General features: G+C 44.8%; 1 protein-coding gene and 1 long non-coding RNA gene across 10 annotated transcripts in view; one reads left to right on the top strand and one right to left on the bottom strand.

The window, feature by feature from the left end:
* LOC144685408 (uncharacterized) overlaps positions 1 to 22,861 on the top strand; it is a 1,061,419-nt gene that overhangs the window by 163,193 nt on the left and 875,365 nt on the right. The gene's annotated exons all lie outside the window — the stretch shown is intronic.
* The window catches only part of rabgap1 (RAB GTPase activating protein 1), a 206,270-nt gene that overhangs the window by 179,327 nt on the left and 4,082 nt on the right, over positions 1 to 22,861 (bottom strand). For 2 of the 9 annotated variants that reach the window (XM_078549828.1, XM_078549831.1), the window contains exon 1: positions 13,121 to 13,187. The exons of 3 other annotated variants lie outside the window; for them this stretch is intronic. The gene's annotated coding sequence lies outside the window, so the exon portion shown is untranslated. Of the gene's footprint in view, positions 1 to 13,120; positions 13,188 to 22,861 lie in introns of those variants that run through there. 4 more of the 9 variants (XM_078549835.1, XM_078549830.1, XM_078549833.1 and 1 more) reach the window with 4 other exon arrangements.

Below are 22,861 nucleotides of genomic sequence, written 5' to 3'. Positions count from 1 at the left end.
TTTTGGCTACACTTCCGAAAGTCACAACCATGAGAATGACACAGGCACTGTAGCTTGATAAACTTAGAAGTGGTCAAGTTAAAAATACATCGACAGAAGATCTGGACTTTTGGAAGTCACAGGCTAAATATTACATCCTCATTATCTGAACTTGTCCTTAGCACCACAATCCCTCACATTCAACAAAATACTTATCATAGAAAAACACCCAGTCCAATTCTTTGAAAGTAACTTCAACAGAAAGATCATGGGCAAAACAACAGAGTCAGAACTGCAGTTGAGATCAGACACCCTCCTGATCAAGAGTGGTTCCTGCTGGCTACTGCACATTTTGAGCTCAGTTCTGATGTGCTTTGCAAAGGCAAGTTCATCACTACATATTGTCTAGATTCTCATAATCATTCATATTTTGGAAATGCAACAATTTATCAAATTCCATGATTAGGCTTAGATAGCACTGGTTGTTGTTTAGCCTTTGCAAATAAATTAGGCAACTGACAACCAGCTGATCAACTTCATTCAAGTACAAGCTCAAATTCCATCTTTTGTATCAGTGTCAAATGTGATTGCCTTCCATACCTTTAACACCGAGGCAGTGGCTTGGTGGTAATGTCACTGGACACCAGAGGCTCAGACTAATGCTCTGGGGACATGGGTTCAAATCCCACCACAGCTGGTGGAATTTAAATTCAATTTAAAAAATCTGAATTAAATCTGGGGCAAAGGATCAAATTTGGGAAGGTGTGGTAAACCAAAGAGTAGAGAGAAAGGTAATAATATGGGAAATGATAAACAGACCATGACAGGAAGGGGCATAGAGTACAAATTTAAGAGTAAATCAGCAGCTAAGGTTAGACATTACAAAAAGAATAAAAGGACGAAACTAAAGGCTCTGCATCTGAATGCAAGTAGCATTTAAAACAAAACACATGGACTGATAGCACCAATAGAAATAAGTAAATCTGATATCCATTAGAAACATGGCTACAGGATGACATAGATTAGGACCTGATTGTCGAAGGGTACATGACATTTAAGAAGGAAAGTTGTGGAGAGGTAGCTCTGTTAATTAATGATGGTGTTAGCATTTAGAGAGGGATGACCTAAGTTCAGGAAATCAGGATGTAGAAGTGGTTTGGGTTGAGATGAAGAATGATAAAGCCAAGTCATTTGTGGGAGTGGTGTACAGGCCCCCTAATTGTAACCAGAGTATAAAGGAAGGGATAATACCATATTCAGCCCTCCATAAAAAGCTCATCAAAAACCCTGCTGTAAATACCTAACTAGCACTAAATCCCATTCATCCACCCACTACTTTGCTTGCTGACCTAGATTGGCTCCCAGCCTACTAAAGCATTGACTTTTTGTTTCATATTCACGTATTCAAATCATGCCATGGCCTCACCACTCCCTATTTCTGTAACTTCCCCAACCCTATAATCCTCCAAGAACTCTTGTTTCTTCAACTCTGGTCTTGTTTACTCCCCATTTCCTTTACCTTATAATTGTGCTTTCAGTCATCTAGACCCTAAGCTCTGAAATCTCCCCACTCAAAATGCTTCTCCTCCATCGCTCCCTCTCTCCTTTAAAAAGTCTTGACGACACATCTGGTCACCTGTCCTATTTTTTTTATATACTCGTTCGTGGGATGTGGGCGTCATTGGCTAGGCCAGCATTTATTGCCCATCCCTAATTGCATTTAAGAGTCAACCACATTGCTGTGGGTCTGGAGTCACATGTAGGCCAGACCAGGTAAGGGTGGCAGATTTCCTTCCCTAAAGGACATTAGTGAACCAGATGGATTTTTTTTTAAAATGACAATCGGGAATGGTTTTGTGGTCTTCATCAGGTTTTTAACTCCAGATTTTTATTGAATTCACATTTCACTATCTGCTGTGATGGGATTCGAACCTGGTCTCCAGAGGATTATCCTGGGTCTCTGGATTTCTAGTCCAGTGACAATACCACTATGCCACTGTCTGCCTGTCAGACTCTTCTATTGTTCAATACCAATTTTTGCCTGATTTTTGGTCCTGCAAAGTTCCCTGGGACATTTTATTACATTAAAGGCACTGTATAATTATAAACTGTTGCTGTTTTAAAGGCTTGCCTTCAAGTCATCCCAAGACAATCTTCATGACAAATGAATAATCAAGGATCATAAAGTTGCTGTTATGCAGCAACTTTAATGTTGGTGTAAAATTATTCCCAGTTTGAAGTGACAGTAAAATTGTACACCTATCGACAGTCATGTCCCAAACCAACACTGAAGGGGAGAGAAGTAGTACATGCCCAGTTTCCTCATTAATCAATGTCATACCACATAGGTTCCAACACTGAGTCTAACACTGTGGCATCAGTTTAATAAGAACACTGCTGGTCACAATCCCTAAATTTTTGAACGGTAACACCTGGGAGAGAAACTCTGATCATAAATGTATGTGCACAGTGAAGAACTTAGGGACGGACAGTAAAATTTATTGGAGAGCATCACATGGTTGCACCCAATGCTTCAGCTGCAGGTCCAAAGTTAGTAACTTTAGTACAAATGCTATTCTTCAGATATTATTTGTCACTTTTACTTACAGTTCTATTAACTGTAACTTCATTCCTTTCTTCTAACTCTCCAATCACTCTCTCTGTGTCACAAGGTAGAACACAGAGTCATGTAGACTCAGGGAAATCCCAGGTTTGGCCCCTGCCTTAGGTAGAATTTGCCAGCAGTGATGTGAAATTGATGTACCAACTTCCAGGAAGCTATGAAAAAATCAGAATAGCCCAAGGTTCTTTTTTCAGATCACTATCCAACAACTTTGTTCAAAGGTACACAGTATGAAATAACATGAACAGGACTGATAGTCATTTGGTAGTACAGAACTTGAATATTGCTGAAAAAAGACATTTTGTCAAAACTTTTTGACTAGCACTCATCAGGACAATCACAAGAATACCAATGTCAGAGGAAGCCACAACAACTTTATACTGTATGAGGAAAGTGTGCTGATTGGCTGGCAAGTGGACTCTGATTCTACATGGCAACATGACAAAAGTGACAAAAAATTGAGATTTAATTATATCAAAGAAGTCATTCTGAAGACATTCTCCCCTCCAAGTCAGAAGATTGTGGGTTAAAGTCCCATCCCAGAACGTGAACACAAAAATCTAGGTCAACATTATAGTGCAGTGTTGGGGGAGTGCTGCACTGTTGGACATGTTGCCTTTCAGATGGGATGTTAAACTAAGGTTCTGTCCGTTCTTTCAGGTGGATGAAAAACATCCTATGGCACTATTTCAAAGAGCAGTAGGAGAGTTACCCCAGTGTCCTAGCTAACATTTATTCCCCAGACATATTATATGGTAATTGTCTTACTGAGGTTTGTGAGAGCGTGTTGTTCTCAAATTGGCTGGTGAGTTTCTTACAACAGTGACTGCTCTTCGAAAATGCTTCATTGGCTATAGAGCACTTTGGGGGCATCCTGAAGTCGTGAAAGGCACTAAATGTGAGTCTTTATGATTGAAATAAAGAAAATGCTATAAATATTACATTATTTTAAAAACTTATTTGATAGAACCAGCACAATTTTATTTCTGCAACTGAATTGCAACCTTATTTTCTTCCTTTTACTTCATAAAGCATTTTGCTTTGCTTTAATTACTTTTGTCAAACATTGAAAAGATATTCAGAGACTGATTTAGATTTCAATCGCTTCGAAAATTATCAAATTTACAGATGGCCAATGTCATGTGCCTCTCTCAATGGAGCAAAGAGCAGAAAGTAAAGTGGTCCCTACAAAAAACTGCCAGTACAAGGGCTAGTGTTGATGTGGGTAACGTGTTACATAATGACAGAATAAAAATCCCAGAAGTGTAATGTAAACATTAATAAAAATACAAGAATGGTAAGACCCAAATCATTAACCTACCTCTTCCTCTCCACATATGCTATCTGACCTGCTGCATGTTTCCAGCACTTTCCATTTTTATCTCAAATTTCTAGTATTTACAATATTTTGCATATACATGTTCACATTACTGTATTAGGGCAGTAGTACATGAGCATAACTTTTCTTGTGTCCTGATGGGAAATAGGTGAATCTTACAGAGATAGAACAAGTGACCGTGATTTAGGGAGTTGACAGCTTACAAATGTGGCTACTGAAGGTTGAGAAGGAAGTGGGAGGCCTGCACTCCAGACCACACACTGTATTGTGGCTGTAAAAGGTTGCTAGCCAAATGAGCAAAAGCAAGCCAAATCCACTGTACCTGCTCATCAACACCCTATTAGCTTCAAGTACACAAAACAACTGCCTCTGATCCCTTCCTGTCTCCACATAAAAGGGCAGCTTCAATCAGACATATGCATTAACTGAGGGCTTCACATACATGATCTCATTCACAAAATTTAAATACTTTGCAATTCAAATGATTTATGTTGTCAAAGCCTTGGTCACTGCTTGCTTAACCCAGGGGCCCATCCAAAATTTCCACAACTCGCTAGGGCACTTGTCCAAACCACATTATCAGGTCTCAGTCAAGAAGCAGTTAGGGCTCAGGGCACTACAACTGGCCCTGTACTCTGAAGCTAGGGTTCCTGTTTATTTACCCCTCCTGAGAAAGTCTGCATCTGGGGACAATGGGTGAGAACAGTTAATAAAGCATACAGTATCCTGGGTTTTAATAATAGGGGCATAGAGTACAAGAGCAGGGAGGTTATCCTGAGCTTATATAAGACGAGAAGAGCTGGATAAAGGGCCAGTAATAGGTGGAGATAACCAAAAGATGTCACAGACAAAAAGACAAAGAGGTGTTGACGGTGGTGACATTAGCTAAGATATGTGCTAATGGTGACATTAAGGGTAGAAAGCAGGACGAGCAAGGTACAGATAGCCCTAGTGGGGGTGGGGTGGCCTTTTAACCTTTTAGCCTTTTTTGATTCCTTCACCCCCACCCTCACTAGGGCTATCTGTACCTTGCTCATCCTGCTTTCTACCCTTAATGTCACCATTAGCACATATCTTAGCTAATGTCACCACCGTCAACACCTCTTTGTCTTTTTGTCTGTGACATCTTTTGGTTATCTCCACCTATTACAGTGACATTAGCTAAGATATGTGCTAATGGTGACATTAAGGGTAGAAAGCAGGATGAGCAAGGTACAGATAGCCCTAGTGGGGGTGGGGTGGCCTTTTAACCTTTTAGCCTTTTTTGATTCCTTCACCCCCACCCTCACTAGGGCTATCTGTACCTTGCTCATCCTGCTTTCTACCCTTAATGTCACCATTAGCACATATCTTAGCTAATGTCACCACCGTCAACACCTCTTTGTCTTTTTGTCTGTGACATCTTTTGGTTATCTCCACCTATTACTGGCCCTTGCTCGTCCTGTTTTCTACCCTTAATTAGCACATTCCTTTATATAATATCACCACCTTCAACACCTCTTTGTCCTTTAGTCTGTGACATCTTTTGGTTATCTCCACCTATCACTGGCTCTTCATCCAGCTCTTCTTGTCTCAACACCACACCCCCCCCCCCCCCCCCCTCTAAACCATCTTATATTTCACCCCTTTTCTATTTTTCCTTAGTTCTGTTGAAGAGTCATGCGGACTCGAAATGTTAACTGTGCTCCTCTCCGCAGATGCTGCCAGACCTGAGTTTTTCCAGGTATTTTTGTTTTTGATATCAATTCCAGGTTTGATAAGATACCAATAACAAATACACTTTAAAAAAAGTACCAAGTACATTCGGTCAGATTATGTTCCTACAATCAGTTGAGATGCAAAAAAAGGTCTCCGAGCATATTTGTTTAAAGTTAGCACTTGAGAAACCTGATAAATACATTAGCATTAATGCCTAGTAATCAGAGATAAAGAATGAACTTTGAACATCCCAAAGCACTTTACAGCCACTTATGTAGAGTACCTATTGAAAAAGTGTCATTGTTGTACCCAGTTTGCACACGAACAGCAATGAGATTTAAATAATAACATTATTCATGCTGGTTGTGCAATAAATATTGGCCAGGACACCAGGAAGAATTCCCTGGCTTTTCTTTGGAAAGTGCCATGGGGATCTTTTTCACCCACGAGGAGACAGGCAAGATCTAGATTTAATGTCTCATCCAAATGACAGCACCTCCAAGAATTCAATGCAGTAACAAGGGAGCATGGAAGTGTCGGCGTGAATTAGGTGAAGTCTGGAGAGTGGGACTTGAGCCAACAGCCTTCTGACTCCAAGGCAAGAGTACTAACACTGAGTCATGGTTGTACACTTCAGTTTCAGCTTGCATAAATCAAGAAAGGTGGTCATTTTTAACTAACACAACAAAAGAGAAAGTAGATTATGCATCAAAAGAGAAATGGGGAATATAAATAACCAGAGTTTTTAGAGAGAAAATATATACCGCCACTCCAATGAATAAACATTAATTTACCCAACTGAGAAATCTACCAACCACAAAATTACACTTTCCAAAATTGTACTGTTTAACTGCCTTCAATATTGTTAATAATCTGACTTTATGCATTATTGCAAAGTGCACTAACCAGTTCTACATGCTGAATTTCCACAAGCATCCAGCACTTTACAGGAAACAAATTTTATCAACTGAGCAATTTTCTTTATCCTTGTGACAAGCACTCGTTAGTTGTACAAACCACATTTCTTTTTAATTTAGTTAAATTTTAAATGTTATTTTTCTCTGCTCCATAATTGAAACACCACTTCATCTGAACAGCATTAGGTAAGCTACTGAACGTATTTTCAATAGAAGCCTGCACCTAGTTAATACCATAGTCAGGAGGCTCATCTGCTGATTTTCCATCTTTCAATCTAAACTATTGTGAAGCTGATGACCTTTCTTTGGTAATTCCTTCAACAGAGCAACTTGAGGCCAGAGATTCCTGTGTGATAACTGAGGTAAACTTGCATGTTTCCAAATTACAAAGTGGCACGTTGGAACATTAAAATGCTGCATTGTCAGATCACACTTCTAAGTAATTTTACCTCTTAAATAAGAGGTTTCACGTTAAAATCAAATGACCCTCATCCTGCTAAAAGTACAATTCATATCATAAGCAAGGAGCAGACACTGAACAGATATCAATGTCTGATTCAGCTCCCCAAAAAATTAAGAAACTATTAATACTTTACAATTATCTGAAGCACTCCATGCCCAAATGCAGCAAGACCTAGACAATATCCAGGCTTTAAAATAAAAGCAAAAAACTGCGGATGCTGGAAATCCAAAACAAAAACACCTGGAAAAACTCAGGTCTACTACTTGTCCCATTCCCCCTTAAGCCAGCTTATATTTCACCTCTCTTCTATTTTTACTTAGTTCTGTTGAAGGGTCATTCGGACTCGAAACGTTAACTGTGTTCCTCTCTGCAGATGCTGCCAGACCTGAGTTTTTCCAGGTATTTTTGTTTTTGTTTTGAATATCCAGGCTTTGGCTGACAAGTGGCAAGTAACATTCGCGATGCACCGTGCCAGGCAATGACCATTTCTAACAAGAGAGAATCTAACCATCACCCCTTGATGGTCAATGGCATTACCATCACTGAATCCCCACTATCAACATCCTGGGAGTTACCATCAACCAGAAACTGAACTGGACTGGCCTTAATACTGTGGCTACAAGAGAAAGTCAGAGGCTCGGAATCATGCGATGAGTAACTCACCTCCTAACTCTGCAAAGCCTGTCCACCATCTACAAGGCACAAGTCAGGAGAGTGATGGAGTACTCTCCACTTGCCTGGATGAGTGCAGCTCCCACAACACTCAAGAAGCTTGACACCGTCCAGGACAAAGCAGCCCCGCTTGATTGGCACCACATCCACAAACATTAACTCCCTCCCTCCACCACCGACGCATAGTAGCAGGTGTATCATCTACATGATGCACTGGAGGAATTCACCAAGGCTCCTTCGACAGCACCTTCCAAATCCACGACCACCACCATCTAGAAGGACAAGGGCAGCAGATAAATGGGAACACCGACACCTGGAAGTTCCCCTCCAAGCCACTCACCATCCTGACTTGGAAATATATTGCCATTCCTTCACTGTCGCTGGGTCAAAATCCTGGAGCTCCTTTCCAAACAGCACAGTGGGTGTACCTACGCCACATGAACTGCAGCGGTTCAAGAAAGCAGCTCACCACCACCTTCTCAAGGGCAACACTAGAGATGGGCAATAAGTGCTGGCCCAGCCAGTGAAGCCCACATCACATGAATGAAGAAAAAACAAAAAAAATCTATTCATTGCTGATTCATTTTTAATTATTTAAAATCAACCTATGGCTAATTCTCCCTGATTTTGTTGTAAGCCAGAGCCAAACTGGCAAATTCCAACAAGAATTGCAACTGTGTTGCAGAAACAGTATCTAATTCATGGCTCATGTTAATATTTTCAACGTCCTGTTTAGTTCTGGAAAGGTTATTGTTCTAAAGTTAAGGTAATTAAAACGCTGGGCTTTAGTGATTGTCAGAACACTTAAAGAAATGGCAGTTCAGAAGGTTACCCAGCTTTGTTCATAATAGTCAGAAAAGAGTTAGAACTATAAAACAGCAGATGGGCTTACTTAGCTGGAGAAACTGAAAATTGGGAATAATTAGTTTGAAGTTCAGTCTGAGATAGCCCAGAGCAGGCTACATTGCCATGGAGATGGGTGGAGTGTAGAAAGGCTCCACGGTTTCAATTTATCTAGGTGTTAACTGGGAGAGGTTATTAGTTGCAGTTTAAATTCATGTGGTTTGCAGTTCACAGAGAAGTTGGCCAAAATAAATGACAATTAGGCAGACCTGCACGGTAAGCCAAGTAAAACTAGCTTCATTATTGACCACATGGAAGGCAGGTGAGTCTTAACCTCAGTGTGAATCTTGTGAGAAACAGAAGTCGGAAGCTTGCCTAGTTTGAAGCTAGTGGACGAATCTACAGTAGGCCTCACAGTCTTATTGCAAAAGTAACCAGCACATTAGCTTGGAAGTATTAGCAAAGTAACCAGAACAAGGGACAGAGGCCTCCACAGTCAAGAGAGGGTGAATGAAAGTTTTTCCTCTGAGAATAGCCAGAGCTGAGGAGAAATCACCATAGGACTGTGGCATACTTATGGGTGGTCTCTACAGGAGTAAATAACTTTAAGATTGATAAGTCTCATAAGAGAATTCTTGGGGGAAGTAGGAAGTAAACCTGAGCGCATAACATATATAGTTATAAACCATATTGTTAAGTTAATAGCACTTGTTTTGTTTAATTCTTTTATATACAACAGTTTTGTTAAAAAAAAGTGACAAAAAAGTGACTTGTGGCGTAGTTCTATTGGTTAAAACAAGGTATTCGGATTTCTTTTCAAATGTTTACAGTGCCTAACCAGATCATAACTGGCAAAAGAAATTAAATACACCCAAAATACACATCCGAAAATACATGCCAAATTTCAGTGGCTTCTGGCATGTAGACTGTGTATGTACACATGACTTCAAAAGCAATTCAGAATTAAGAACTGCCATGTTATACATAGAATTCACCTGAGTAAACATTTCTCCTCCATTTGCTTTAAACGTATTACAGATGCACCTCTTGATTTCTGATTTTTATTTAAGTGATGTATCTGTAAAACCTGATCTCCCAATGGAGGGGAAAAAAGTTTCAATTTCCCATACTCTTTTACCAAAAATCAGGTCTCGGGATACACACCTAAAGCATCCATAAATGTTAGGACCTTGACAATGATTTAAGCTGTTTTATTAACAAACTGGATACACTGCATACAATGATCATGCAATCTGTGCTACAAATGGAATTGTAAAACTAAATTACAGAATTAAATACCAGTCAGACTTTAAAGATGCATTTCATATTACAATGGTGATATGGTACTTTAAGCACTGAAGCCCAGAAAAATTTTGCCTCTTAACTGTGTAATAACCTTGCTTGCCATTACTTTAAATATCCCTTTTCACTTTCTTACTTGCATTCTTAAGTGATGTTCATAATAAAAAACAATTTCTCCAAATTTAACCTGGCTTATTGGGCCCCCACATTGATCCTTCTGTTTATGATGCAAAAAGGAAAGCTTTAAAAAGCAACCCTGGAAAAAATACAAATACTGAAATTGGTAATAAAAGCAGACTTTTATAGAAGGTCCTTAACTAATCACACAAAAAAAAACTAGATAGACCAACAACCCATAGCTCCTAGCAATAAATCAATAGCTGCCACTTAAAGAAAATTTCCATCAATATTACAACAATTTTCAATACCAGCTGTTTATCTCCCACCTTATAAAAAAGGCAACCAACAGAGCTAAATCAGGGAGCACCTCTGAGTCTATTTTGGGCACAGGTTGAAAATCTTAGCCGATATGTTTATCAGCCAGTGCAAAATACATGGTTATAGGCATTTTCCTTAGGCTTGGTAAAAAATAATCTAAGTTCTGAGAAGTATAAACAATATTTAGGTATTAAATAAGATTTAAATTATTAGGTTTTGTTCATAGATACAGAAATGTAAACAATGTACACGACAGCAATGTGATTTTAATTTCTACAGAAGTCAGTTGTCAGTTTTCCAGTTACCAAAGAATTTTACAAAAACAACTCAAAGAGTTATATCCTCTTGCAGTATATTTTGTTGCTAATCCAAAATGTTTTGTACATAAGCTTAATTCAATAACTGATGGCTTTAACCAGGAAGACTACACCCTCAGATTGCTAATGGTGATACCTCACACTGTGCATACAAAGCTATGATATCCTATCATGCAGCATTCTCGGGTAGAATGAAATGTGCCCTTTAACTGTGCTCACTAATTTAAGCTATAATGTTTAATTTCTTGCACTGTTATTCCAAATCATGGAACAACAACACTAAGCTTTTAGCATACAGCGGGTCTTAAACAATCTGAAAACTGAGATCCAAATACTGACCCCTTACATCATTGCTAGCCAATGGAAAGGAATCATGAAAACAAAACAGAGATGCGGAACAGAACAATAAAAAATAGACCCTGAAAAATCAGGACGAAACATCTGTAAAGCCAGCAGCCAACAAAGACAGCAAGACACTGAATTAGCAAGCGAACCAAATCAATTCCTCGCTGAAATATACATGTCCTGCTCGTAAGGGGCAGGCAGCAGAGCAAGTTGGGAGCTGTAGTCCTGTTTAATCCGCACATTCATTACCAATGCTGAAACTTGCCCAGGATTGGACTTGATTAAATCATCCAGAATAAAAGAAAAATCACCCTGACTTGCGCGCACAGCCACAAAAAGAAAGCAAAGCATTGAGCATCTTAAATGTATCCATGCAACTGTTTTAAATGCTTCAGTCATTCAATCATTGAAGATTTTCAAAAAGGTAAAGTTATAATAGCGGTAAGATATCACTTTTCCCTGAGAACACTGAGGAGAGGCCAGAGGGGGGAGGGAGGGGGGAGGGCATGGGGAGGGGTTGAATACAAAAGTAGGGAGGTTACATTTCAGTTATAGAGAGAACAAGTGAGACCACATCTGGAGTACGGTACCGGTCCAGTATTGGTCTCCTTATTTAAGGAAGGATGTAAATGCATTAGAAGCAGTTCAAAGGAGGTTTACTAGACTAATACCAGGAAAAGGCTTATGAGGAAAGGCTGGACAGGTTAGGCTTGTATTGACCGGAATCTAGAAGAGTAAGAGGCGACATAATTGAAACCTTTAAGATCCTGAGGGGTCTTGATAGGGTGTATATGGAGAGGATGTTTCCTCTTGTGGGAGAATTGAGAACAAGGGGGCACGGCTTAAAAATACGACGTCACTCATTTAAGACAGAAATTAGGAGAAATTTTATCTTTGAGGGTCGTGAGTCAGTGGAACTCTCTTACCCAAAGGGCAGTGGAAGCAGAGGGCACGGGAGGGGCGGGGCTGAGAAGGGAGCACGGGCAAGGTAGGGAGGACGGGGGTCACGGGCGGCGGGGGGAGAACAGGGTTCACAGGCGGCGGGGGGAGGGCGGGCGGGGGGGAGGGGGATCGCGGGCGGGGGGGAGGGGGGTCACGGGCGGCGGGGGGGAGGGGGGTCACGGGCGGCGGGGGGGAGGGGGGGTCACGGGCGGCGGGGGGGAGGGGGGGTCACGGGCGGCGGGGGGGAGGGGGGGTCACGGGCGGCGGGGGGGAGGGGGGGTCACGGGAGGGGGGGTCACGGGAGGGGGGGGTCACGGGAGGGGGGGGTCACGGGCGGGGGGGAGGGGGGGGTCACGGGCGGGGGGGAGGGGGGGTCACGGGCGGGGGGGAGGGGGGGTCACGGGCGGGGGGGAGGGGGGGTCACGGGCGGGGGGGAGGGGGGGTCACGGGCGGGGGGGAGGGGGGGTCACGGGCGGGGGGGTCACGAGCGGGGGGGAGGGGGGGTCACGGGCGGGGGGGGAGGGGGGGGTCACGGGCGGGGGGGGAGGGGGGGGTCACGGGCGGGGGGGAGGGGGGGGTCACGGGCGGGGGGGAGGGGGGGGTCACGGGCGGGGGGGAGGGGGGGGTCACGGGCGGGGGGGAGGGGGGGGTCACGGGCGGGGGGGAGGGGGGGGTCACGGGCGGGGGGGAGGGGGGGTCACGGGCGTGGGGGAGGGGGGGGTCACGGGCGGGGGGGAGGTGGGGGTCACGGGCGGGGGGGAGGGGGGGTCACGGGCGGGGGGGGAGGGGGGGTCACGGGCGGGGGGGGAGGGGGGGGTCACAGGCGGGGGGTCACGGTGGGGGGGGGGGGCAGGAGTTTGCTGTCGGGTTCCCATTGCGGGGGGAGTGACATGCGCAGTGCTGGGGCGGGGGTGTTGTTGTCGGGTAACCCGGACTGTGACCCCCCCCCTCTCTCTCCCCCTCTCCCCGCGCTCCACCCCCCGCAGCTGCAGCGGGGGGGACGGAGGAGCCAACTCCCCGCACCTCGGCATCGCCGAGCCCCCGGTGCGAGGCTGGGCGGAGCGGAGCAGCCGGGGCCTCGCCTCGCTCCGCCTGAGCGAATAAAGGGCCAGAACAGGAGCGGCCTGTGCTCGGGGCTTCCCCCTCCTCCTGTCCCGCTGCAGGGCCTCGGTTTTCGGGCTCCGGGGTTGCGGCTCCGGCTTCGCGGTGGAAAAAGTAAACAAGCGGCGGAGCCTCTCTTACCCGCTGCAGCTTCCCAGCGACGTCATTCGCACCCTCGCGGCTCCCTGGGCAGTGCGCATGCGCCCCCACCAAGCACCCGGCCCCTAGCAGTGCGCATGCGCCTGAGCACTGCTTAAATTTAAAGGGACCCTGGCTTGCTCTGAGTTTGGACTTAAAGGGACCCTGGCTTGCTCTGAGTTTGGACTTAAAGGGGTCCTGGCCCTGCTTTCCACGTACAAATGGGGCGCTTGGGCTTGGAAAGCAGGAGCCCACAGACTGTAACATTGTTTTATGGAAGATGCATACATTTTACTGATCTACATTAAAATAGCTACTTCCATCATTATGTTCTTCCAAAATCCATTTCAACTCTCCAGTTTACTCTCTGGAGAGTTAAGATGTATTTTGGAAGAACTCTTAAAGATTGTGCATGAAAAGTCACCACAGTCTCTGATTGATATACCTTACATGAGATATAACAAGATAAGAGGACATTCAGTGGAGCAGATACCTCTGCAATGGTTTGTTAACTCAACATTATTACAATTACACAGCTCTTCCTTGCAGATTTTCTTTCCTTGGTTAGCTACAAAGCTGAAAAAATATTTTTTATTGAGAACTTCAATCTCACTGAGGAGCCTTAAAACAATCCACATCAAACAACCTGCTCTGAAAACTCTGCTCACACTTTGACAGCTGTGACAAATTTCACCACAGCAGCTGAGATGATCCACAACGTTCTAAAACAACCCACAACATTATAAAAAAAGTCAATTCGCCCGATCTCCCAACGTTAAGGGTTTTTTTTAAATTCCATGATCCGAATCCGGATTTGCACCTTCACGAAAAACTGATCAGATTTTCCTTGGACCATACCCTATCTGTACATCAAGTTTCATTGAAATCTGTGCATTAGTTTTTGAGGTAAATTGTTTAAAAACACAGACAAAAACATTACCTCTGCCATTTTCAGTGGTGGAGGTAATTAAACATCCATCCCCCATAAATTCACCATGCAGCATACCTGGAAAGAGCTAAGTCCACAGGTATAGTCACTGGCCATGCTAGCCCTATACTGAATGGTACCTGCAGACATCCTGGGAATTTAGAAACAATATTGAGGAGAGTCAGCATATAGAAATCTTTGCCGCGAACTATTAGTGAAGCAGAGCACATAATTTTTTTTTAAAGAAAGGAATTTGTTGCCAATTGCGAATATTAAAAGCTGTGAGAAATAAGAATTTGAAATCATGGAAAGCTGCTTCAGGACCATAGTCTAAAAGATGATGGAAAAGAAAAACTGGTGTCAGGGGGACTAGGTCAATGAGGGAAAGAGGGGGAAATAGGGAAACAAATAGAGCAGGAATTGAGAGGAGAGAAACTGGAGATCAAAAAGGAAGGAAAAATAAGGGATAGGAGGAGAAACTGTGGCAGAGGAGAAAAGTAGGGCCGCAGAAGGCAGAAATGTGAAAAGCCAGGAGGAAAAAAGTGGAACAAAGAGGAATTGGGAAAAGGAAAAAGAAGATAAGGAGAAAAGGAGATAATAAATTACATTATGTAATTTTCATGATTTCCACACTGATTAAACTTGGTCATATAAAATTATGCATTTTCCAAAAAGTGCATCACATTATTTAGCTTTATAAGACTACTAAAATATGGACGATTTGTTTCAGTGTAATGTAAAATCATGGAAAATTAACAAATAGATGATTGTCCTACTGTGAAATGTGCAAAGCCAGGGTCTAATTTCCTGAATGGTTCTTTTGTCTAGCAGCATGGTGCACGATTCTATGGGAGAGCTGACATGTTTCAAAGCATTTCTTTATGAGCTATTACCAGATAGATGAAAGGAAACAGGCAATTTGACTCTGAAAGAATGGACACAAACATATGGTAAAAATCACATTCCTAAAATTAGCGCAGGACTTCACAAGTGGCACAGTACCATGCATAATTTCTTAACAGGAATTGAAAATGTTGCTACAAAATAATGCCTGTAATGAATCTTTCAATGGGCTTTAGTGAAGAATAAAAGAATCTAAAGCACTTAACTGGCACATCATGTTGGTGTTCTAGTGGTTTGCGATGCACAACCGTCAGATCACATTAACACCCAGGTTCTAATTCTGGCGTGTTCCTAATTTTGGGCAGGTCGTCAAACTCAGACACAAAAACAGAAGCAAGGCATTGAGGGGAGAAGAGAGGGACAGCAACAGAGCAAGTACACATCTTCTGGTTGTTACTCACCGTACAGGGAACAGGTTTCTTGTCTTTCCAACTCAACCCAATGAGTTAAAAATAAAAACAAAAAACTGCAGATGCTGGAAATCCAAAACAGAAACAGAAATACCTGGAAAAACTCAGCAGGTCTGGCAGCATCGGCGGAGAAGAGCACAGTTGACGTTTCGAGGACTCGAAACGTCATCTGTGCTCTTCTCCGCCGATGCTGCCAGACCTGCTGAGTTTTTCCAGGTATTTCTGTTTCTGTTTTCGTTTTCAACCCAATGAGTATTCAGCCAAGGTCGCCTAAACTAAATCATTCCCTGATTATCATCAGTTTTTGTCTTATTCCCTAGGCAGTACAGAATAGTTAATTCATGGAAACGTAGAACATTTACAGCACAGAAGGAGGAGGCTATTTTGCCCATTGGATCTGTGCTGGCCAAAAGAAAAAAAGTCTAGAAAATATTTGAGAAATACAGGGCAGGATTTGGCCCTTGCCATCGGGCGGGAATCCCACCACCGCCCACGATCAAGGCCCGACTGTGATTTCACACTAGCAGGCCAATTAAAGCTGCTCAGCATGAAACATTGCTCGTCACTGGCCGGGAAGGGCTGAGCAGGGGCAGGGGGCCTGTTGGCCGCTGGGTCCAATGGCGACCTGACAGCCTGTTTAAAAACGGCCCAGGCAGCCCCCACAAAGGCTGTCAGGGAAGGATGTCTGTCTGCCGTTGCAAGGATGGAGTCGGGTGCGGCAGCAAACACCAGGTGTGAGGGCAGGTCAGGTGGGCACTCACCCCCCCCCCGCCCCCCCGTTTTTTCGACGAGTGCCTCGCCGCCCTCCTGGAGGAGAGGGCTGCCAGAAGGGACACTCTTGTCCCCAGAGATGGGAGGAGGAGGCCACCGCACCTCACAAAGGCTGCGTGGGGTTGGGGGGGGTGGGGGGCGGCAGCCCAGGTGAGCAGCCACAACGTGGTGCGGTGTACCTGGGTACAGAGCCGGAAGCACTTCGATGACCTGCTGCCCTCAGGAAGGGCGAGGACCGTGTTGGCATGGGTCAGTGTGTTCACAGAACCACACAGTGCAGAAGAGGCCCTTCAGCCCATCGAGTCTGCACTGACACATGAGAAACACCTGACCTACCTACCTAATCCCATTTACCAGCACTTGGTCCATAGCCTTGAATGTTATGACGTACCAAGTGCTCATCCAGGTACATTTTAAAGGATGTGAGGCAACCCGCCTCCACCACCCTCCCAGGCAGCACATTCCATTACTTTGGGCTGGCCGTCCCCACGTGGGGCTCAGGGGTGTTAGAGCCAACTGTCAATCACACTGGCGCTAGCCAAGGGGCTGAGCCCTAGCTGCTTCGACTGAGTGCCTTCTGGCTCAAGGGCCACAACATGGATGTGCCCTGTGAGGTGTTCCTCAGTTGGGGTTGGCCAGGCTCCAATGGCACTGCATATACTGAGCGGACTAATCAATGCTCCTCCGTCCTTTCAGGGCAAGACATCCCACAACAATATTGAGAGGTTGCAGACTGGCGGAGGACCCCCACACCTCCTAATCCTCTCCCGCTATGAGCAGGAGGCCTTGGAGCGCGAGAGGCACCATGCACCTCGGTCAAGTGGCCGCGGTGAGGCTGGGGTGCTAGACAAAGGTAAGAGTGCAGCACACTGAGGTGAGAATATTGGCTTGTGCAACCATTCTAGTGTAGTCTCTTCATTGATGTGAGCAACGACCTGATCATTCAAAGACGAGAGCATCATCATGCAGATCTCCATTGTCTCACCAGGGTGCCTGGGATGCACAGTGACAGTGTGTTGACTTTAACTAATGACATGTCCTTTCTATGTTCGCCAGCAGGCGTTCACTCTCTGGAACCTGAAGGGCCACTCTGACCGTGCAGGACCACCATGGTCCCCAAGAACCTGCTCTCTGAACCAGGCACCAGTGCAGATACCAGGTGGGCATTAGTTTGGCGACTAGAATCTCAGTGCACAGCGGTGAGGGCACTTCACACTCGCTTGAGGAGCAGGCGGAGGCAGAGAGTGCCCAGGGTGCCGGCAGTCAGAGGACTGCTGGGGACCAGGATGATGCTCAGTCAAATGCTGATGGTGGGCCTCTGGAGTTGTCCATTAGGCAGCAGATACTGGACGTCCTGTGAGAAGTGCAGGAGGATCTGGCGGAGGTCCAAGAGAGTATACATGCCATGGTCTCCATTGTGGAGGAGTCCCTGAGGAGCGTGAGCACAGCATTGACCCTCATGGCCGAGCGCACTGCCCCCTCCATTGAGAGAGTGGCGACTCTCATGGAGAGACAGCTCCAGGAACAGAGTCAAGGGTTCCTGGGGTTGCGCTCAGACCTGCAAGTCCTCACACAGGCACTGGCCTCAGTTGGTCAGTGTCCATGTGTGAGATGGAAGGGGCACCCAGTATCCCAGCTGGTGTCCATCCATTGGTGAGCAGGGAGGTCCACAGTGACCTCTTGTTGGCGCACAACCTGCTTGTCATCTCTGCGGACTCCTCTCAGGGTGCTCTGGATGATGGCAGCAGCTCCTCCACCCCTATGCCAGTGACCATGACATCTGATGAGGCTGTGATTACTGGGGAGATGCCAGCTGTGGCACTGGCTGCTCCCTCCCAGGTGCGACCAGCACGGGCTCCACTGGCCAGAGGACGACTGCCAAGGTCATCAAGGCCAACAGGACAGCAGACTGTCTCCAATGCCAGTGCCAGCGAGGGGGGAAGCACCAAGACATAGCACCCATAAACCTAAGTTTAAAGCACCTTAAGCACAAGAGGGACTGGTCATGGATGATCTTTTGTTCCCTTATTTTGTTCTTCATTTTTCAATAGTGTGACTACCAACACTAGTTTTTTTGGTTCAAGAGTATGTGAGTTCTAACATTAAATTACATTTGCTTTTGTGCTATTGGCCTGAGTATGCTTCATTTATTTTGTTGGCCAGTGTGTAATGCTGGATGTGGGTGGCTTGAAAATTTATTGCACAGGCACCGAGTGTATCTTGGGAGCCAAAGGAAGGTTTATCCTGTGATCCAGGATGGAGACGGCAGCCCGGGCATGAGGTGGTAGCTCTTATTTGGCAGCCTAGCTGAAGGAGCGTTGGATCAAGGCGTCCCTGGTGTCCCTGCCTCCCTGGAGGTTACTGAGGTCTGGCTTCACGCCCTCAGCGTTCTCCTCACCGTGCTCCTCTTCAGACTCACTACTGGGTTCATCATCTGTGGCCTGTGGAGCTGCATCAAGATCCTCTTCCTCCAGTGGGTCCCCCCCTTGCCAGTGCCTTGGACTACCTGCTGGCCCTGTGCCTCTTGTGCCTGCGCCTCTCCTCCCACAGGAACCTCCCCTGGAAGCTGCATAGGGACACCTGGCCTCCTCTCCCTTCTGCCCCTCTCTTCCTCCTCAGAGTAGATGCCTCCAGCAGAGACCACAATCCCCATTACCAGGGTAAGGGAAGACTGTCTGATACCTGGAAGGGTCCACACGGTCCGAATCTTCAGGGGGCCTGGAAGGCACCAATAAGTCCAGAAATGAAGCCTGGAAATGCTAATAATGAAGCCCCGATCAGAGATTAAGCTGCCAAGTCTCAATAAGCCACCAGCAAGTTATCTCCAAAACTCCTCACTACTCACATTGACAATGCGCTTATCCCACCCGCGGATGAGGTTTTGCAAATTGTGGCCTGTTTTGCCCGTGCGACAAGCGAAAAATCACACGGGCAACGTTAAATCACCATCAATTGGGTTGCCAAGGGCCTCAAGTGGCCTGTTAATTAATAGCAGACGCAGCTCCGACTCCTGCGCGCACCCACCGAGCAAAATATCGCGCGACATCATCTGCGTCATTTTAGGTTTGAGCAGGTCGGGCACGCGCCCACCCACTCAGTGAAAAATTCTCCCCACGGTTACATTTTAATAAGCAAATTGCTATTGTGCAGACGCAAATTTTTGACTTGTGATGGATTCCTTTAGTTTGCCTACATTGCATAAGGAGTTAAAAAACTTGCTTGGGGGGTGGGTGTGGGGTGGAGGAGTAGGAGGCTGGTGGGGGAGGTTTGGAGTGAAAGAAAGATGATGTCATAGTGGTAATGTTACTGAGCTAGTAATCCAGAGGCCCAGGCTAATGCTCCGGGAACATGGGTTCAAAGCCCACCATAGCAGCTGGGGGAATTTAAATTCAAGTAATAAATCAAGTCTCAGTAGTGGGAACCATGATAACTATCATCAAATGTCATAAAGATCGATCTGGCTCACTTATGTCCTTTAGGTGAGGAAACCTGCCTCCTTACCTGGTCCACATGTGACTACAGACCCACAGCAATGTGGTTGACTCTTAACTGTCCTCTGAAATGTTCAGTTCAAGGGCAATTTCGGGATGAACAACAGATGCTGGCTGTGTCAGTGATGCTCACGTTCCATGAAAGAGTAAAGAAAATAAAAGACTGGTGAAATTGGGGCTGTTCTCCTTTAGAAAAGGGAAGGTTGAGAGGAGAATTGATAGAGCTGCTCAAGATCATGAGAGGTCTAGACAGGGTAAAGAGAGAGAATCTCTTCCCATTGGAGGAAGGTTCAAGAACCAGAGGGCACGCCTGACATAAGGTGATTGGCAAAAGAACATGAGGAAAACCTTTTTTTTCTAAAAAGCAGCAAGTGGTTAGGATCTGGAGTGCATTGTCTGAGAGTATTGTGGAGGCAGATTCAACTGTGGCTTTCAAAAAGGAATTGGATAATTATTTAAAAGAGAAAGAAACATTGCAGGACTATAGAGCAGGGGAGTGAGGTTAGCTGAATGACTCTTGTAGAAAGCCAGCACAAATAGGAAGGGCTGAATGAACGCTGTCTGTGATTATTCTATGATTCTGTCTGTAACTATTCTATGATTCTAATATTATTTAACAGATTTGGCAATCAAATCCTAAAACAAGCTTGCATTCAGTCTCTTAGCCTCCTCTTTGGAAGCTTTGTGTTATTTGATCAGTGGTGAGTTTTCCCAATGTCCTGGCCACCAATTTTCACTCAACTACTAAAAGCCAACTTGAATGCTACTTGACAGATCTTCTATGTGTAAGATGGTTTGATGACATGACGATATCAACATGTCAAAATAATTAATTGTTTGTGAAGCGCATTGAGGGTTTCTGAGGAACACGATAATGCATTACATAAATCCAAGCCTTTCCTTATTTAATTACCCTTTTAAGAGAATCCAGGTTGCAAAGACAATGATTCTGTGAAGGCTCAAGGTAGAATGAATAGCTAAAATAATCCGGAAAAGGGATCTCTCTTCGTTTCCCAGGCACACTATGAATCTCACCTAGATATCAGGATAAAAGAAAAAGCTGTCTAGACCTCTCGGTTAGGGCTCAACCATGATAATAAGTGTGAAGTATCAATGACAAAAATAACTAGAGAAAGAAAAAAAAATTGTAAAAAACAAAAAAATACAACATGTGAAATAGTGTCTGATTTTGCAATAGGAATATATGATGCTAACAGCAAGTTGGATAAGTTGGGACAGCAACTACTAAGGGCAAGATTTTTGCCCCCATTATGGAGATGGGGACTGAGATGGACAGGCAGGTAATGTTGTGCCACTGGCCATGTGCCTGTTTACCAGCACCATTTGACCCCCGAGCAATTTTTGGGAAGACCAGATTGGGAGTGGAATGGCTGCTACTTAAGAAAAGGTTATTGATCAGAGGCTAACTGGGGTTTTCCTGTCAGCCAGCAAGCCCCCAGTATCATCAGGAACAGGCCAGCTGCCTACAGGCAGTCTCCGGTGGTAGATTGGGGGCCTCCGCTCCAGGATGCCTATGAGGCTACCCTGCAGGCCAACAAATGCCTATCTGGCCACAACTGCAGCCTCAGGCCACCTTGCACTGAGAAGGTGCCTCAAGGTGGGGTCATTCCCTCCTTCTGTTACCCGCAATGTGCAGGCCACAGTTCCTTTTGTTCTGGAGGGCCTATATTGGGTTTCAACTTCAAAAGCCCACTACCATCCGCAATTGGCGGGCGAGCACTTCCTCTGGCAACAAATTGGCCAATTGAGGCAGAATGTTTGGTTGCTGTTCCTGATAGAGTACAAGGTCGGGGCCAGCATTTGACCCCAGCATTGGGGTCCCCACTCAAAAATGCAAAATTCTGCCCCAAATATCTACACATGTACAGTTAAACATGAAAATCTGGACATTGCTGTCAGGAGATACCCCATTCCTCCACAGGGTGTGTTGCACACCTTTGTCTATCTCGACAAGGTATTTGAGGGAGAATGTTTCCCCTGACTGGGGGTTCTAGAACCACTTGACACAATCTCAGAATAAGAGGTAGGCTATTTCGGACTGAGATGAGGAGGAATGTCTTTAATCAGTGGGTGGTAAATCTCTGGAATTCTCTACCCCAGAAGATTTTGGAGGTTCAATTATAGAGTATGTTCAAGACAGAAATTGATAGATTTCTAAATAGTAAAGACATCAAGGGATATGGGGGTACTTTGGGGAAAAAGGCATTGAAGTAGAAGATTAGCCATGATCTAATGGAATGGTGGAGCAGGCTTGAGGGGCCAAATGGCCTACTCCTGCTCCTATTTCCTATGTTGCTATTTTGCAGTCTTTGCCAGTAGACATGGCACTGAGATTAAAGCAATGGTATAAACTTGGGGTGCTTGTCCACTTGCTCCCCACTAAAGACAGCAAAACAAGTTAAGGTTGGTGTCTTCTGGCGTAAGTCAGCTCTTAATAGTGTGATGAGTGATACTTATTGCTGGACAACATCTCTGGGCTTGAAAATTAAATTTAAAGTCTGGAGACTCATTCCATCAGAAGATAATTAGTGTTGGAGATTTAGAAAAGCATTCTCCTTTACCAATCTCATGATATAATAATCCTAAACTAATTCTAAGGACTTTGAACATAGCTTTCAGTGTTCTCTATTAAATCTTCCCCCTTTAACCCTTAGCATCATACCCCGCATGCAATGGATTCATTACTCCCCACCTTGTCATCTAAGTCATTACTTAAGTCATGTAACTTCTGTGGAGTAGCAATGAGCCATTAGGCCCTCAAGCAATCTAACCATTTCATCATGTGTGAACCTAGATCATAAATATCTGTGGTCTATTCAAAGTGGGATCATCACATTACTATCTTGACTGTCATACCACATGATGTAGTTGAGACCAAACCGTATTTTTACCATCATAACCCAGGAACCCTGTGGCCCGTTTTAGCATCATTCCTTCCTTTCTCCAATGAAAATTGTTGTGTACCACGTTTAGCTCGTAGCTCCCAGAGGGTTCAGGAGATTCCAGTTTAGATTTGTGCCGTGTTTGCAGTCTCCTCCAAGAAATATTCACAAGTGTAGGAGCTGATCCGCTTCTTCCTTTCTCATGGTTAGAAGCAAATCTCTTCTTCAATGTGGCCAGTTACAAAGGGCTGCCCACAGTTAACATGTGATTTCCCACCATGCAGATTAAACCAGTTTTTCTACTGGAGTTCGAGCCTAAACATCCAACGTGGTTTTCT

The sequence above is a fragment of the Cetorhinus maximus genome, chromosome 10 (genome assembly GCF_964194155.1).
Source record: "Cetorhinus maximus chromosome 10, sCetMax3.hap1.1, whole genome shotgun sequence".
In the NCBI taxonomy this organism is placed as follows: domain Eukaryota; kingdom Metazoa; phylum Chordata; class Chondrichthyes; order Lamniformes; family Cetorhinidae; genus Cetorhinus; species Cetorhinus maximus.
Note: the sequence above shows the minus strand (reverse complement) of the source record. Positions and strands in the feature narration are given on the sequence as shown.